The sequence below is a fragment of the Grammomys surdaster genome, unplaced genomic scaffold, assembly GCF_004785775.1.
Source record: "Grammomys surdaster isolate TR1022 unplaced genomic scaffold, NIH_TR_1.0 125984, whole genome shotgun sequence".
NCBI lineage: Eukaryota > Metazoa > Chordata > Mammalia > Rodentia > Muridae > Grammomys > Grammomys surdaster.
The window spans coordinates 533,828-550,970 of NW_021620800.1; the positions used below are offsets into that span (position 1 = coordinate 533,828).

The 17,143-nt window shown below is 46.3% G+C and overlaps 1 non-coding gene across 1 annotated transcript; it reads left to right on the forward strand.

Moving 5' to 3' along the window:
* Positions 1–11,308: 11,308 nt before the first annotated feature.
* Positions 11,309–11,415, forward strand: LOC114609828. The gene has a single exon (XR_003709585.1). It is a non-coding gene; the product is annotated as a U6 spliceosomal RNA (small nuclear RNA).
* Positions 11,416–17,143: the final 5,728 nt, after the last annotated feature.

Genomic DNA, 17,143 nt, shown 5'->3' on the forward strand with positions numbered 1-17,143 from the left:
CAGGGGTCAGGCCGGGCCCTTTCTCAATCTTACAGCGATGTAGTCAGTCAGTCTACTGTGCTTCCAAATGCATGTGAGCCTGTTTCCTGTTTCTTCTGCAATCCATGGGGAACCCCAGGTGGACTAAGAGTGACACAGCTTCCTATTGTGTGACCTTGGACGTGTCTCAGAACCCCTCTTATCAAGATGAACCAAAACATCTACCCTGAGAGGGGTTTGTGAGTTCAAATGAAAGGAAGATTTCAAGGGCTTTGACCAGATTTGTAGAGCACAGGACAGCCTTTAGGAAGGTTTCTGTGTATGGTGCTCCCTGCTGCACAGGAAGACATCCAGACTGAAGACAAGAAAAGGAAGGTCTCACAGCTAGCTCTCCTCTCCAACTCGGAGCAGAAGGGTGCATTCTGCATGGAGGAGAGTAGTTTCAGGCACTCTTTCATTCTGTTTGACTTAATTTATAAGGTGCTTAGCACTTGGGGCAGTTTTGTATTGGTGGCAGAGGGTGTGTAGGATTTTGGGAAATTCCCAAGTTCTGAATGACACCTCCCTCCTCCTATATCCAGGTCATGATGTTCACACACACACACACACACACACACACACACTTGTTTGTGCACATGCACATGCATAGGTGCAGTGTGTCGAAGGGAAAGGGGTGGAGGGGAGGGGGGACCCAATTATGGCCCATATTTGTTTTTTCTTCCATCTTTATGTTCATTTCAAATATATGTGTGGAGAGAGTTGTGAATTTTTATCCCTGACCTTTGTAGACATAAAACCATCCTATTATCATATACCTGTCAAAAGAGGAGAGAGACTCAGACCGATGTTCTCTGCCTTTTATGCCTTGAGAAAAAAATGAGTCAGTTATTAGCATCTTTCCAACTGGAATTCAAAATGAAACAAAACAAACCCTCAAGCAGCCGTATTGCCGACAAGCTCTCGGTGGCGAGGACTGTCCTGGGGTGTTCCGGTCATCTGTCCCCTACCCTGGCTTAGACAAGACCCAGGAACCCAACTCTTGCCCCCTGTCACCTCGGAAAGGGTGCTCTTCATGGTCAATGTGATTCGGTGGGAACAGGGACAGCCCTTCTGAAAGTCCGTTTTCAGCCCTAAGGGAATCCTTTCTCTCATCTAGAAGGAGACTGGATAGCAATTTTGAAAGAGAGGCAGAGGAAAGGAAAACATTTCATTGTGAAACCCATGGTCTTTCTCATTGTTTTTTTGGACAAGGGATACCTTATTTTCATTCTTTGCCGAGTCTTCTCTTCTACAAAGCTGTTCTGGGGGTGTGGGACCCCAGGGGGCTTTGGCTCCCAGGGTGCCTGAAAACTTGAGTTGAAGCAGCTATTAAGCCACAAGGCCAGTAGAATAGTGGTGCATAATTATAACATTTGCCATCTACAAATATACACGAAGGCATCCTGGAAGCCCTCACAGACAGTGCCTCTACATGCCCATTTTATAGATAAGGACATTCAAGTCTCAGTTGGCTAGGTGACATGGTCAGGAAGGTGAGAGACAGTCTTTTAAACCTTGCCTTCCTTGTCTGCAGAGTGGACACAAATTTGAGAATTACTTTAAGGAGTGTTGTTTTAAAGTAGAGAAAGGGCTGCATCCATAAGGGGATCCTGAGGTAGACATCTGACCACCAGTGGTATCTCCCTTGAAGACTCAACAGTGCTGGCCATGTCCTTGGATGGCCGCCTATTTCCCTCAGATTTCTTGGACTAGCCTGTCTATAACCATTCCTACTCTGCGTCTCTGGGATGGATGGCTCATGGACTCAGCCTTCCTCTACCAGGTCCCAAATCCAAAGAGGCATCCCTGCAGAGAGCCCCCGAGGGGCAGACACCCGTCCCGTCTCTGCAGATACTGGAATCTGGAAACCGTCATGCGCTGTTTCATGGGCAGATATGTACCCCGCAGAAGGCAGGGATTTGGGTGATGCTGACAATAAAGTCTAATTTTACCTCCATATTGCAAGCGGCTCCGTAATTCCATATAATTATATTAACTGGAAAAGCATGCCCGCCTCCCATAGACAGGACTCGATTATTTTGCAGGCTCGGATCATGCTTTTCATCCCCTTTGCCCAGAGAGGTCTGTTTTGCAGCTTGAGCTCCGAGAAACAGGCACACGCCACCGCGGCATGCGGCTACTGCCATTTACTCGTGGGTGCTTTCACATAAATAAAAAGGGTGCTAAAATGTGTGTGTGTGTGTGTGTGTGTTGCATTTAAAGATGAAGTCCCAGTGACTGGAGCTGAAGCAGGTATCAAGGAGCTAGAGGATGTGGTACGTCCTGGGAGGCTCCTCATACCAGGTTTTCGTATCAAATGCCTGACATTTTAGCTTTCTTCTCTGCTCCTCCCCGCTTGGAAAGGAGGTGCTCACATGCAAAAAACATGGGTGGCTCTAGCAATCGGGGTGAACAGTAAATAAGAAAATGAGAAACTCGAATTTGGTGACGTCAGGTCATTTTCCTTACTTTCCCCTTATTTGCCCCCCCCCCCCAACACAAAAATATTCCCGTCATTTGCCATATCATCTCTGGTTTGGATAATGGGCTGAAGAAAGAGTGCTCCAAGATGATTTTTTTTTCCTCCAAGAAAGGAACTGTAAAGGTGTTTATAAAATGAAACTAATGAGATTTGGAGCACAGTGTTACCTGATATTAAGCTGTTTTGATGAGGGAGGTAAATTGCTGTGGTTAACAAATGTAAAACCATCACTTTTATTGATACAGGTTTGTGTATGTGTGAAATTAATCAAAGCGTGGGCGATGATGAACGGTTTCTGTGGAACTCTGTCAAAGGTTAAGAGCTAGTTATTTTTAAGAATGACATGAATCTAGGAGAGACAGTGATTGCCTAAATGACCATTGTAATTACCAATTACTTCTCGAAGCAGAGAATGTATTCACGGCGTGCAGTCCTCTAAATACTGAGAGGCATTAGCCCATTTACGTACTAATGCACATAATTTAGCTCCTGAAAAGGGCAGATGGGAACACAATGAAAGATATAATAGATACTGCCTAATGTCATTCCATAAGAATATTGGATTCATCAAAGATGAATATTACTTTATGTCAGATTGTTTTTTTATAAATCGGTCAAAATATATTTCATCTTTTTTTTTTTCACTCAGTATTTGGGTGACAGTGTCGACAGCATCTTTATAAACCAAATTTAGTCATCTCTGGGATTGAGCCCTCACCCTCCTGGGGGGACAAGGGAGCTACCTTTGGGAGCCGCATCCAGGAGGTGGCATATTTGTCCTTTCTGGGGGAGGGTGTCTAGGAGTAGGCAGGAGCATTACAAAATCGTGGGGAACAAGGCTGGGACCTCACCTCTTTTTTTGGACACAGCATCTCTAAATGCTCCCGAAGGCGACTTTTTCCTGTGTTCCCTTCCAGTCACAGGTGTTGAGTACTGGTCTCCAGGTACAGGGAGGAGGGGGGGGGGAAGTGACTTGTGCCCACGCTGATCTTAATACCATATTTGGATTGATATAATGATAGCAGAGATCTTGTTTCCCAATGCTGCAGAATCAATGTAATAACAGTAACAGAAATATTATTTAGTTAGTACAGTTCTGCTGGCATAATGTAGTCACGCTTTCAGCAAAATGATGGAAAATATAAACATTTAATCAGCCCTTATTCACAAAAAAAGCCGAAAAATTAATCATGTTTAAATTCTGTGTCTTCGGGAAGCAATTCAGATGCTAAGCAATTCAGATTTTTTTTTAATTTTTATTTTTCTTGCCTTTTTTTTTCTTTCAGATGCACCACCACTGATAACCTAGTGCCGGTCTCAATTACAGTCTCCTTGGGAAAGACTCAACTGCTCATGTCTGCCAAGACTCGGTGACTCCAAGCTGTGGATTTGGTCTATGTCCCTCTGAGTGGGTTGCAGCGTGTCTCATTTTCTCCTTTCTGTTACCCATCAAGGGCAGGGGGTTATATAATACCCTGTCAAAACAGGCAGCCACCTGCTCCCAGACTGCTGGCTGGGTGGTGGGGGCAGGGCTGAGCTGTTTTCAAGGATAGTCAGGGTGCACAAATGCCTACTGTGTGTGGGATCTATGCCAGGCAGAGACCTACTCCGCCTTGCAAAGGTTCTTCAAGGTCATAGCCAGAACCCTCTCACATCCTGAGTCTCTTTGCACACAGGGGACAGTGGGGGAGGGTCAGAGGGAAAATGAGGGAAATGGGGGACAGCTGGAGAGACTGAGAAAAGACAAGAGCAAGAAAGGGGGAGAAAGGAGAGAGAGAGGACTCTGCCAGATTCGGGCTCAGACATTTTGGCTAGATGACCCTGAGAATCACTTCCCATTTCTTTGCTTCACGAATGCCTATAGAATTTGAGCCAGGAAGAGACAGAAGCAAGACAAAACAGCTATCCTTCGCCATTAACTAAATGGGGTGCCTCTCTGCTGTGCCCTGGGGCTGCCTGGAGAGTCTCTTCCACCTCCTTGCCTGCCTAACAATGGCAAAGCTTCCTTCTGATTCTCTGGGTCTCTGCTCAGTATCAGTCCACCCTTTCCAAGGGAGTTTTCCCTTTTTTGTTTCCTATTTAGTCCAGAAGCTACCAAGTGAGAGGCCAAGTACTCAACTCCCTTCCTTAGAGGCATTTGGTAACATCTGGGGACATTTTGGGTCATCACATGTGGAGCATGTTCTGGGCATCTAAATGGTAGAGGCTCCTAGATACCTCTGCAATACACAGGGGGCTCTGTGTGGCTTCTCCTGCCCATTCTTCAGTCTCAACCTTCACTTGGCTTGAATGAGTGAAGACAGGGAGACTGGGTACAGGGAACCACCATAGTTCCCATCAGCAAAGAAAGGTAGTCTCTTGATTGCTGTGGTATTCCCTGTTCTTTGTTGAGTCCACTTCTCTGTCTTGAACCCATACGGTAACTACCTCACAGCCCACAAGAGGATCTATCTGCTGGAAGACAGAGCAGAAATACCTGCCCCATTGTCTGTCTGGGCTGTGACTGCTCTCTGTAGGTGATATCTGGAGCAACCCATAAATCACGCTGAGAACTCTGGACTGGAGGACATAACTGGTTATAGCTTTCCCCTGGGCAATTTTCTCCCTGTATTCCAAGCCTAGTGTCTTGGAGGAATGCTCAAAAGGGTGTCTCATATAACTGCTCAAGATTTTCCCAGGATTCCCTGCAACACTCCCTTGTATAGAGGGAAAAAAAGGAGGAAGGAAGGAAGAAGGAAGGAAGGAAGGAAGAAGCAAGCTGGGCTTTGAGGCAGAAACATACATTTTTATTTCTATTTTTCATCTTTATTTCTTGACCCTGGGAAAAACCCTGTCCTGTTTTGTTCTTACGTAGAAAGACCACTTTTGGGCCTATCACTCTGTCCTAGTGTGGGTTTGAGGCCAATGGGGACTTGGCAGGCAGGGGCCCATGGAGGTAGAGTCCATGGGGAAAAGGAAAATGAGAAGAAATGCCCTGGCTTGAACATGCCCCAACTCCTGTGTTAGAAACTAAATCTCAAGCATGGTGAGACCTTCTGGGAGGTGTCTCTGTCCTGAGGGCTCTACCCTCGATTGAGGGAGTTGGCAAAGGGAGCCTAGATCCCTTGCCCTTTTGCTGTCTCCACTATTCCACTCGTAGAGAAGATGCAAAGTTCAAGGTGCATCGTAGAAGCCAAGAGATGCTGTCACCAGATACCAAGCCTGCCTGCACTTTGATCTTGTATCTCACCCAACCATGGGTGCTCTGTCCTGGCACACAGAGACCCCACTGCTCTCATGTCAGGCTTGTGGGGAAGGGTATTCTAGGTGTGCCTGGGAAGGTGGAGGGACACAGGAGCAATAGGGCAAGAAGAACCACCCACAGACCATGCAGGATTTTCAAGATCTTAACCCCTTGCCTCTTGATACTGCCACCAAAGGTCCCTTGGTGCCAGAGTCCACACAGCAACTCAGTGCAGAGGTGTTGTTTCCTAGAAGGATGCAAGCCTTGAACGACCAGGGCTGCTTCACAAGTGGGACAGGGGCAGTATAAAGAATGTGAGGACAGGACCTTAAGTCCATTGCAGGCAGGAACACTGATTCAGAGATGAGGCCACCATCCCCTGCCTCTAGTACTGTTAAGTATGTCCACCCTTAGGCAGAATATTGCGGGGCTGTGGCTTAGGGCTGACCACAAGGAAGAGCTGTGGGGCTCAGCCAATTAGAAAGGCTTTGCTTTGGGGGGTTGGGTAAAGAAAATCCCTAAAGACTAAGCAGCAAACTCTCCCCACCTCAGCTTTCCCTCTAGGGAGGTCCTTGAAGTCTCTGGGGGGAAGCTAGATGCACAAGCACCTCCTAATTTACTTCCCTTAACTACCTCAAGACCTAGAGTAACAGCTAAGAATCACATTAGTGTCTTTTATTGTCTCTAATTTTTACCCAAATGGTTTCTGCTGTGCCAGATGAAGAAGGCTCTGTTTTACTCTCTGCCTTCATATCTGGGGACTTCATAGTCTGGCCATGGGTATATCCCTATTTGTGTATTCTTTAGAGAGATTAACTGTGTAAATGCTTTCCTCCTTCATTTAAGAACTGGCCTCTCTGTCCCTTCCCTGGAGGGGTCCCTGGTCTTACTCTAGGAACCATAGCTGTGGGGCCTTTGGGAGGGATGACTGTGTCTCCTCCAAGGACCTGTGCATCTCTTTGTCTTTCTCTTTGACCTTGTAGCACCTTGGGTTAGATGGAAATGTTTTCCAGAATGGAGTGTGTGTGATGATGTGACAGCCGTGACAGTTAACCAGAGTTCTTTAGTTAGAAAAGGCAGAATCTCAGTTGCAACAAGGAAAGAGGGCTAGGACACATCTTCAGGCACGGTTGCATCAAAGGTGTCACAGGGGTCATGTCCCAGCCAACTCTGCCCTCTTCCTTAGAACTGTCTTTTTTGGGTAGCAAAGAATGAGCCAGTCACTTCCATCCTTCCTTCAGCTTAGCGGACTCAGATGCATCTCTCTAGCCAGGTGCCACACCCATGACTGGTTGGGTGTGGATCCTATGTACCCATCCTGGTAGATAGTCAGGGAAAGAGGAGATCAGATAAGCTAAGTAGCCTGAGAATGTGGAATTTTCTAATGGGACAGCCAGAAGCTGTGACCACAGCCAGGAAGGACTCTTGGCCAAGTCACCTCCCTAGTCAGATCTCTACATCTCTCCATCCACGGTTAGGTCTCATCCTGCTGTGTCTGTGACCATTAGATTTTGGCCCCCAGTAGCCACAACTGGGATGGTGATTGAGTGTTGGGGTCTACATCTGTCTCTTTTCCTACATCTTCGCCAGCCCTCGAGCATGACAATGCCAAGGCAGTTCTCAGATCCTGCCCACATTCCCAGAGCCCCACTGAATGACTAGGACAGCACTCCCTTGCTCGTCCAGGAGGCTTCTCAACACAAGGGGTGTCAATGTTCTCTAGAAAACAGGTCAAAAGCTGCAAGGTACCCTTCCCTGTCAGTCTCAGCCTTGACTTCTCTCTCAAGAGCTTAAGGATTGGAAAGGCTAAAACATCATGTACTCTTTCCTGCTTCAGAGACCCAGAGAGGCTAAGCAAGTCATTAGGGCCACTCAGTGGGCACCTGACTAGAGGTGAGTGGGGACTGGACCTGGGTCTATCTCTTGAGGGTATGTCTGAAAGAGATAATAATCATTTAGTTTACCCACTCCCCCACCCCTTCTCTTCTGTTCTCACCTCTTATGGGATAAAACTGATACATTTAATTTATGTTCTTCTTTCTTTTTGTCTGCTGTTCCTGCCTTGATGGAGATACAGAGATTCAATGGACACACCTTTCAATCTAGGGTGCAGATAGTGACCCCAGGGATCTCTATTCATAGAGACCCCTGTGTCCAAATGTGGTCAGAGAAACCTGTCCTGGGAGAACCTTCCTCAAGGTCAGATGCAGGGATGAGGTCAGGAGTCTCTTGGACATGAGCTGTAACAGTGGCTGGAGGGAGCTCGTGCCCCACCCCTAGTCCCTAGTTCCTCTGTTTTTGGAGAACTCCTATATGAGTGGTAATACCCATCATTTAATAATCCAGAAAGTTCTATGTTTGACATTTTGTTTTCTTTCAGAGAATAAAATCAAAGTCTCTGAAAAGAGATTTTTGGGCTTGTTTCAGGAGAAGAGATAGAGTGAACAGCCCTTCCTCCCTTTTGATTCTTAACCAGTTCAGCACCCACGACAACGGGTTGCAGCATGCCCAGGTCACCATGGCAACAGGAGGGCACAGAGCACACTGTCCCTGAAAAATGGGTTTCTGGGCCCATGTGCTGTCTCCAGGTGGTCCCAGCAGAGCCAGCTTTATCAACTCCCTCCTGCATTTCCTCATTTTTACTGTTAATGGACAGAGACTTGGAGCCAGCTACAGTCTGGCTCCTCTTCTCTCCTCCCCAAGTCCAGAGTTCTCGCCCCAGTTTCTTCAGGCCATTGTAGTGTGGGGCTCAGACCTTAGTGGCTTGGTGCCTAGGCACCTGCACTGGAGCCCTATGTCCTGCTGTCCAAGAACTTCCACTAAGCTGAACCAGGGCAAATGTGGTCCCTGCCCTCTCTCCCTTGTATACGCTGTGGTTCATTCCTAACCCTGAGTATACTAAGTTGGCTACAGCAGATGCCCTACTTTCTCCTGGAGATGACTAGGATCTGGATGTTAGGCCAGTGGTACCTTCTGAAGTGACAGCAACATCAAAAGCCTTCTGCTTCCAGGTCATCGTCTTCTCCACGGTACTGTGTTCACTTGCTGATATTGTGCAGCCCATTGTCCACCATGGTATAAGCCTGAGGAGTCATGTGGCAACCACGTTTCTCTATCTGTCTACCTCTCACTTTCCTTCTTCCCTTCCTTTCTCTAGTACTTTGCTGTGACTACAAAATTAAATGTACTTTATGTCAGATTCTCAACTGCTATCTATAACTCACAAATTATACACACACACACACACACACACATCTACTTACTACCTATCTACTTACCCATCCACCCATCCATCTATCCATCCATCCATCCGTCCGTCCGTCTGTCCGTCCGTCCGTCCATCCATCCATCCATCCATCCATCCATCCACCCATCTTCCCACTTTCTCACCCACCTGTATATACACTCATCTACCCACCCACCAATCTATCCATTCACTCACCCACTCACCCACCTATTTATCTACCCATCCACACATCTGCTTATCCACCCATCTATACTCCAATCCATGTACTCACATGGATCCAATCTTCCATCTGTTTCTCAATATCCATGTCTTCCTTTTTAAAAATGTAACAAGTATCTATCATCTCCTACCCAATGAAAGCAAAGGCCATTTGATATCCAGGTCTGTGCATAGTCTCTTTCCCAGTATTTCTCTACTGGTTACTTTTGTGTGTTCCCAAGGAATAACTATGGCAAGATGTCCTCATGTGCACTGATGACAGACAGAGCTACCCCTCTCTCCATCAGTGCATCAGCCTCTAGGGTGCTACTCTATGGACACTTGGGGTCCTGTCTTTGATTTAGTGCAAATTTACAGACAGTCCCTCCTCAACACACACACACACACCAAGAATTAGCTTGTCTGAGAACAACCAAGGACAGAAAATTGAGCCTCTGCCTCCAGTGGAGATGCAGATTTCCTATTGAAATACAAATCCTTCCTTTCAAAAGGTCAGCTGGAATGGTACTTAAAAAAAGAATTGCAGCTGGTTCCATAGGACACTGGAAACAAAAAAGTCCCATCCAAGAATACTCTCTGGCCCTGTGCCCATAGCGTCTCCTTCTGATTCAATCAGCTTCGCTAACTTTCCCTTCTAGCCTGTCACTCCTCCTTGTATGTCTGGAAAGAGATGGTCAGCCAGACTGAGACTATTGCTCAGGTGGCCTCTATAACAAAGTAGACCTTCCCAGGACAGTGGTATGGGACTAGGGTCTCCTCCTTTGCCTACTCCTATTCCCAGACAGGGTTGGCTTGGTCACAATCTATTTCCCTGCCCTCCCTTATCTACCTCTCTCTCACCCTCCCTTCCTCTTAGATCTTATTTTTTATGTAGAGTTGCACAATATCAGGTTGATCTGGAACTCTGAACTCTCTTGCCTCTACCTCCCTAGTGCTGGGAATACAGGCACAAGTCACCCATCACTCTCGGCCAGTCTATTTCTTGGCATTCTAGTGTCAAGTTTTGGCCAAGAATGATCATCCTCCATCCGTGCTGACTCAGGAGTAGCCATGGCCTTGAATAAACATTCTCCCCATTCTTTTATGGCCACACTTGATGTTGCCCCCTCCCTACATTTCAGATCCTTCCAGCCCCCACTCCCTGGTCCGTTAGAGATGTTTTCATAGTCTTCTGTGGGGCTCCTGGCTCTACCTGGCTGATAATGGAGCAGGAGAGGCAGTCCTATCCCGCCAGGCAGGCATGTTTGCTTATTTGTTGGTCCACACCTACTTTATTCCAGAAGCATTTAATGTGGATGACAAAAATACATTTAGGAAAATAGCATTAAAATATAAAACAGATTAGGATGAAGAGAAAACAAAGTGTGAGCTGAAACTGAGGTCTTCGGGTAAAGCCCAAGTACAAAGTTATATTTGGGAAGGTCGTGGGGCTGGTAGGAGCTCTATTAAGTAGACTCAAGGCATGATTGTCAGAAATTTCTGTAAAATAGGGAGAACTGACTCCCATTACAGACACACATGGGTTTGCTTCATAATAAAGACTGTGTCTGAGTGTTTTAAAAAGAAATAGCAAGTGCATCTGCAGAAGACACACGGGTTCTAAAGACTCCTTGGACACAACATGGAAGGAGAAGCTATGTAGCACAATCAGCCGGTGTGGACTTCTGAAAACCCATGTTGCATGTGTTCCTGGCACCTTAATGGTAGCTTTTCTCTCCAGCCTTCCCTATGTCAGTCGATAAGATGTGGATTGGCCTGATCCTTTGGTTTCCCCTCCATATGGTCCCTGTGGAACCATGAGCCCAGAGGACGTTTTCTCCCTTAAAATTGGCTCTTGTCAAGTGTTTTATCAAAGTGCTACAGAAGTGGGCTGGAGAAATGGCTCATTGCACTGGGTGTTCTTATGCAGAATCTAGGTTCGATTCCAAGTATCCATATGGTGTCTCATAGCTGTCTGTAACTCCAATTGTAGGGAATCTGAGGCCCTCCTTTGGCCTGTGTGGGGACTGCATGCACATGGTGGAGACTTTCATGCAAGCAAAACACTCACCACGTAATATAAAAAAAATAAACAAATCTCCTTTGAAAGTGGCACAAGATAACTTTTTAAAAGATCCGTGTGCTCACTTCAGCAGCACATATACTAAAATTGGAACGATACGGAGAAGATTAGCATGGCCCCTGCGCAAGGATGACACGCAAGTTTGGAAAGTGTTCCATATTTTTTTGAGTTCCTATCCTAATGCCATTTAATGATGGATTGTGGTATGGAAGTATAAGTGAAATAAACCCTTTCATCCTCAAAAGCAACAAAAAAAAGGATTTGCTTATTTTACTTTATGTGTATGGATGCTTTGCCTGCATGTATGCACTCCTTACAAATGCCAGTAGGATCCCCTGGAACTAGGGTTACAGATGGTTGTAAGCTACCATATAGGCACTGAGAATCTAGTCTTTTGGAAGAGCAACATGTGCTTTTAACCACTGAGGCCACCGTCCAGCCCCTATACAAGCAATTTAACATATTTATATATTGATAGAGTCATCCTGGTATCAGACACTTCTCATTATCTATGTTGTAAATATTTTTTTTATTCTGTGATTTTCATTAAAATAAATATAAAATTAAATTAAAATTAATTTTATTGGGTGACCCCTCCTTGTCAGGCCCTACTGTAGGCTCCGGGCTAAGAAATGTGAAGGGAGAAATATCAGTCAGCTAATTATACAATTAAAAGACAGACATTACTGTCTTAACTTCCCAAGATGGTAGGTGCAGTCACCAGAGACCATGGGTGTGGAGGTGTCCATGAGATGGTGAAGACTTTATCCAGGTGACAGAGGGTCCTGCAAGAGAGTGGTCATAGGGCTACAAAAGCAGATAACAAGGCTGTGGTTGTGTCGAGGATGAAGGACAGAGCCTTCATCTTTCCACTTAGAGACCTTGGGAGATGCCCAGCAGATGCTCACATAGTCTGATGATGTTTGATGAGCATCTGATTTGATGGAAGTTGAGGGTGGAGAAGGTGCCTAGGGTTTCCAAGAAGGGTAAGTGCAAGGCGAAGGAGTGAGAGAGCTGCCTGATCTTCCCTCGACGCCATCAGCTCAGCCTCCTTCCTTGCTGCTTTTTGCCAAGTCCCACCAGCACTGCTCCTCCACACTGATGTTGTGTAGAGGAACTGATCCCACCTGCAGATGGCTGCAGCCTCCTCCCCAAGCACCTCACAGTCTTACAGTGACCCCTTTCGAAGACATGGAGGCATGTACGCACTGCTTTGCCATCAAAGAAGTATACATCAAAGCGACATTGAGATCTCACTCAACTCCAGTAAGAATTCACCAAGAAAGCAAATAACAGCCTGTGCTTATGAGGATGTGGGGAAAGAGGAACCTTATACACAGTGGGTGGAAATATCAACTCCGTTGGCCAGTTATGGAGATCTGTATGCAGATTCCTCAAAAGTCTAAAAGTAGATATACATAGACAAGCAGTGTAAGGAACAACCTTTGGAAAAATATGTCCTGGGAGCAGACACAACCTGCAAGATCCCAGACTCCTGAGGGTAATTTGTGGTCAGGCACTTCTGGTAGAGAGTTAAACAAGGTCTGCTCAAACCAACCAGGGTTGGGTATAATAGCACACTGAGAAGTAATCTGTCCTTGAGATGACTTATCAGGAAACTCTTCTATTTACCACCATCTTCTGTGTATGGCTTAAAATTATGGGATGTATGTCTATTCCTGTACAGGTTGTCCAAAGTTACATAAAAGCTCATTTGGCAGTCAGGGTAAGGATCCAACCAATTCTGACCCAAGGGATCATCTCTTCCCTCTTCCTAAACTCATGTAAAAGATGTCCAGAAAAGAATGTAGGGCTCCTGAGCCATCTTGCCTGTTCCTGGAGAGATGGGATGGATAGATGAATGGATGGATGGATGGGTAGGTGGGTGGATGGATGGATTGATGGATGGGTGGGATGCATGGTTGTCTCTGGAATCAAACCTTTAGCTGTCAACTGTGCAAACTTCTTCAGTCCTTTGATTAACTTGCTAAGAGCCTAGAACCCTGGTTGCTCTCAGAGAGTGATGTTATTAATAATGTTTGCTTGACTGGATCTAGAATTACCAAGGAGATAAGACTCTGGGTGCCTGTGAGGACCATGTAGATCAGGTTAACTGAGGCCTGAAGGCCCAACTTAACTGTGGGAGGTAACTTCCCATGGACTAGAGTCGAAGAAAAAGAAGAAAGTAAGTTGAGAAAGAGGATTCAGCTCCCTCTGTTTCCTGACTGTGGATGAAAGGGATTTGATGCTGCCGGCTCTTTGACATGACCTCTCAACATGTCGGACTGTACCCTAGTCACTCCTGTAGGATAGGTTGTTGTTGCAAAGATAAGCCGAGTAACCAAGACACCTGAGAACACTATGACCCAACTATCCCGTCTCGGATGTGTGCCTGAAGGAATAGAAGGCACTTGACACCAGAGATGTGTCAGCACTAACATCGATTGCTGCACAACCTACAAACGTCAAGCCACAGAACAGACCTAAGTGCTCAACGGCTGGCTGCAGAAAACGTGCATAAATATAAACAGAATTTGATTCAGCCACAAAGAAGAAGGCAATCATGTCATTTTTTTTCCAGGAAAATAGATGGAGCCGGAAATCATGATGGTGAACAAAATAAACCAGACTGGGGGAGATAAAAAAAAAAGACTTGTGTTTGTCCTCATATTTAGAGTCCAGCTTTAGAAAAAAAAAATAAAACTGAGACAAGGCATAGAAGTGGAAGGGGAGCTACTCTGTGGAAGAGTGAGGGATCGGTAGGAGGGAGGGGGCATAAGAAGAAGAGGGTGATCAAAGTACATGGCGTACATGAGCAAAAACGTCATTTGAAAGTCATTGTCTTATACTTGTGACTTATATTCGTATGTAGCCGTATATATTTATGACTATACACTAGTAAAATCTCATAGCTGAAGAGATGGTTCAGTGGTTGAGAACGCTTGTTATGAAAGCACTTGGCCGGGCAGAGTTCAGATCCCAACATCCCTGGAACAAGCCGGCCACAGTCCGTCTCACATCTGTAACCCCAGAGACAGGGGAATCACTTGGGCTTTCTGGCTGCTGCCTAGCTGGACAATGCGAGCTCTAGGTTCAGAAAGAGACTCCGCCTCCCAAGGAATAAGGTGGAGAGTGAGAGGCAGACACTGGATATTCTCCTCTGGCTCCCCTGGTGTGCACAGGCTCAGGCATTGTGCATAGACTCCTCATACACATGCGCACACAAAAACACGTGCGCACACAAAGTTAATTTTTTTATAAATAGCTTTTAAAATAAATAAAACAAACAGGCGCTAGGTAGCTGGGAAACCAGGTTGGGCATGCTGACTAGCAGAAGTGGACTCGGGATAAGATTAGGAGTGTGTTGAGGGGAGAGGCTGCTTGTTCTGAAGACCGCATTGTGGGAGGGCGTGGCCAAGTGGGGGGCGTGACCAAACCTGGATAGCACAGGCAAATATTCTGGGCTGACAGACTATTATGTGACATGGCCACATCTCGAGTGAAGGTAGCTAACCATGAAGGACATAAGCCAAGATGGAGGAAACAGACTTGTCGCTCTAACAACCTGGGCTCAGAAAACAGAGATCAGACTTTGCAGGTTTGTAGAAGGATTTTTTTTTTTCCTAGCATGAGGATAGGGAATGTATCTGCTTCCTGCTGGTTCACATGGTGACCTCTAGGCCCTGGGTGACCTAGTAGTGTGGCAACCTGTCTGTGAGGGGGCTCTCTACTGCTTTCCTAATCCTTGTGGATAGGTTGGATCTGCTCTGGAGCTCTGGGCGTCTTAAGGGGAACCCATGGACCAAGAACAACAGTATGGCTTCAGCAGGGAATTCTAGCTTGAACACAAAAATACTAATTTTTACAGGCCCTGTCTTGGGCACATCTCTGTGGGTGGATACTGCCCTAGCCAAGCACCGGCTTTAGCCCCACCCGAGCCTGGGGTCCCAACCCCAAAGAGGTGCCTTTCCGATTGTTGAGGGAATACTGTGAAGCTAAGCTCTTTCACCTCCTTGCTCTCCCCCTCTTCCCTCTCCTGCCTTTCTCTCTCTTCCCCTTTCTTTCTATCCCAGGGTGATCTTTAAAATCCCAGAATATGGCAAGAAGCCTCTAACAAGGGGAGAGAGAATTAAGCCAAATTAATTACAGCAAAATAAGAGGAATTAGGCCCCATTTAAGCAGGTAGCAGAAAAGCCCGTGCTGCTCTCTCTCCCTCCTGGAAGGAGCCCACATCAGCTGCTTGGAGCCGAATGGAAGGGCGACATGGCTGTGCTGGTTCAGAGCAGCCCACCTCCCTCGTTTGCCATCTTCTCTTGGATGGGGATTATGGGTTTGCAGGCGGCTGACCATGGTTGAATTTTTATCATTATTAAGGTTCAGTGCTAACCTCCTCCTCTTATTTCCTTCCAATTTAAAGTTTCAGGGATAATAAATTCTTTTGATTTAGCAATTACAGAAGAACAGAATTAGTCAATCGCAACCTTTGAGAACTTGGGAGAATGGGGACCTGGTGGGTTTTTGTGGAGACGTGCAAGCACAGGCTTGCCACCCAAGGATCTGCGGGGAAATGGTGCTTTAAATCTGAAACTGGATGAGCTTTCTTTGGGGACATAACACTAACTCTTGCTTCTCTGGGTAAACAGAAAATTAGTTATGTTTGTGGGTGACATGTTCTTGAAGTCAATTGTGCTAAGCCACTGTGCTGAAGTACATCATACAGACTTGTCTAGGGCTGTGCTTTCTCATCTACAATACTGAGTTGGCCAGGAATAAGAATAAACAATAAGAATTTTATATCATTTCATTCATCTTTTTTTCCTTTTGGTGTTACTTTTGCAAAGCACAATATAGTTTTAGAAAACACAATGCTATCATCAATCCACAACACAGAATGATGTGTGTGTGTGTTTGGGGGGGGTCAAAGAAAAATGTGGTGAGGTATGATCGGTGTGTTAAAAGGGATGCCAGGGCAAAGGCAAGCCTAAGATATGTGTTCTTTTTGAGTTGGTAGAGGCCTGAGCAAATGTGCAGCATTATCTGACCAAGGCTACCTCCCGGGACCACCAAGGAACCCTGTAGCACAAGTTGTGAGGCGTGGTCACTGCCCAGTTCTTCACCAGTGCTTCTTTGGGCTGGCTGGAGGCTTGGCTTCCAGAACGCTGGCCCCTGCTGGGAAGAAATGGCTAGAGTATAGAGCATCAGTGCATGGGAGTGCTGTCTGGAGAGTGAGGCTGAAGGGACCAGGGCAGGGGCTCTCTCAGCTTCCATAGTATAGGAAAGAGCCTGGTCTGTACAAGTAACAATGAGATGAGGATGAGGGGGGACCCCTGGCACCCTGGATTCTCAGCTTTACCTCAAATCACTCAGCAAACAATGAGCCATTTGCCTGCCAGGCTTAGCCACTAGGGGTGAGAACCCAGTTGTCCCTGAGAGCTTGAGGGTACAGGGCTCAGGAGCCAGAGTCATTTGCCTCTCCTAGACTGATGTGCAGAACAGAGACAGTTTCTAACCAATAGTGTTAGAAACACACAACTATGCCATCTGTCCATCAGGCTTCTCGATTTCAGGTTCGGGTACACACATGTGAATGTGCACATGCATGTGGACACAGGCACAAATGAAACACAGGTGAAGTCAGGAGAAAGCCAGCTGAGCACAATTCTCTGCTCTTCTTCTTGACTCAGCTTGCCCTAGCTTTAAACTGCTCTTGGCCATCAAGCCTTTAAAGGATGGGCTGCACTTACTCCCAAACTATGAGCCAAAACAAACTTCCCTCACTTAAGGTGTTTTCTGTCATGTATTTAGTCATAGAACTGATTAAAGCAACTGCTAACAGTGGCTAGAGATGTGGCTCAGTGGTTAAGAGCACTGACTGCTCTTCCAGAGGTCCTG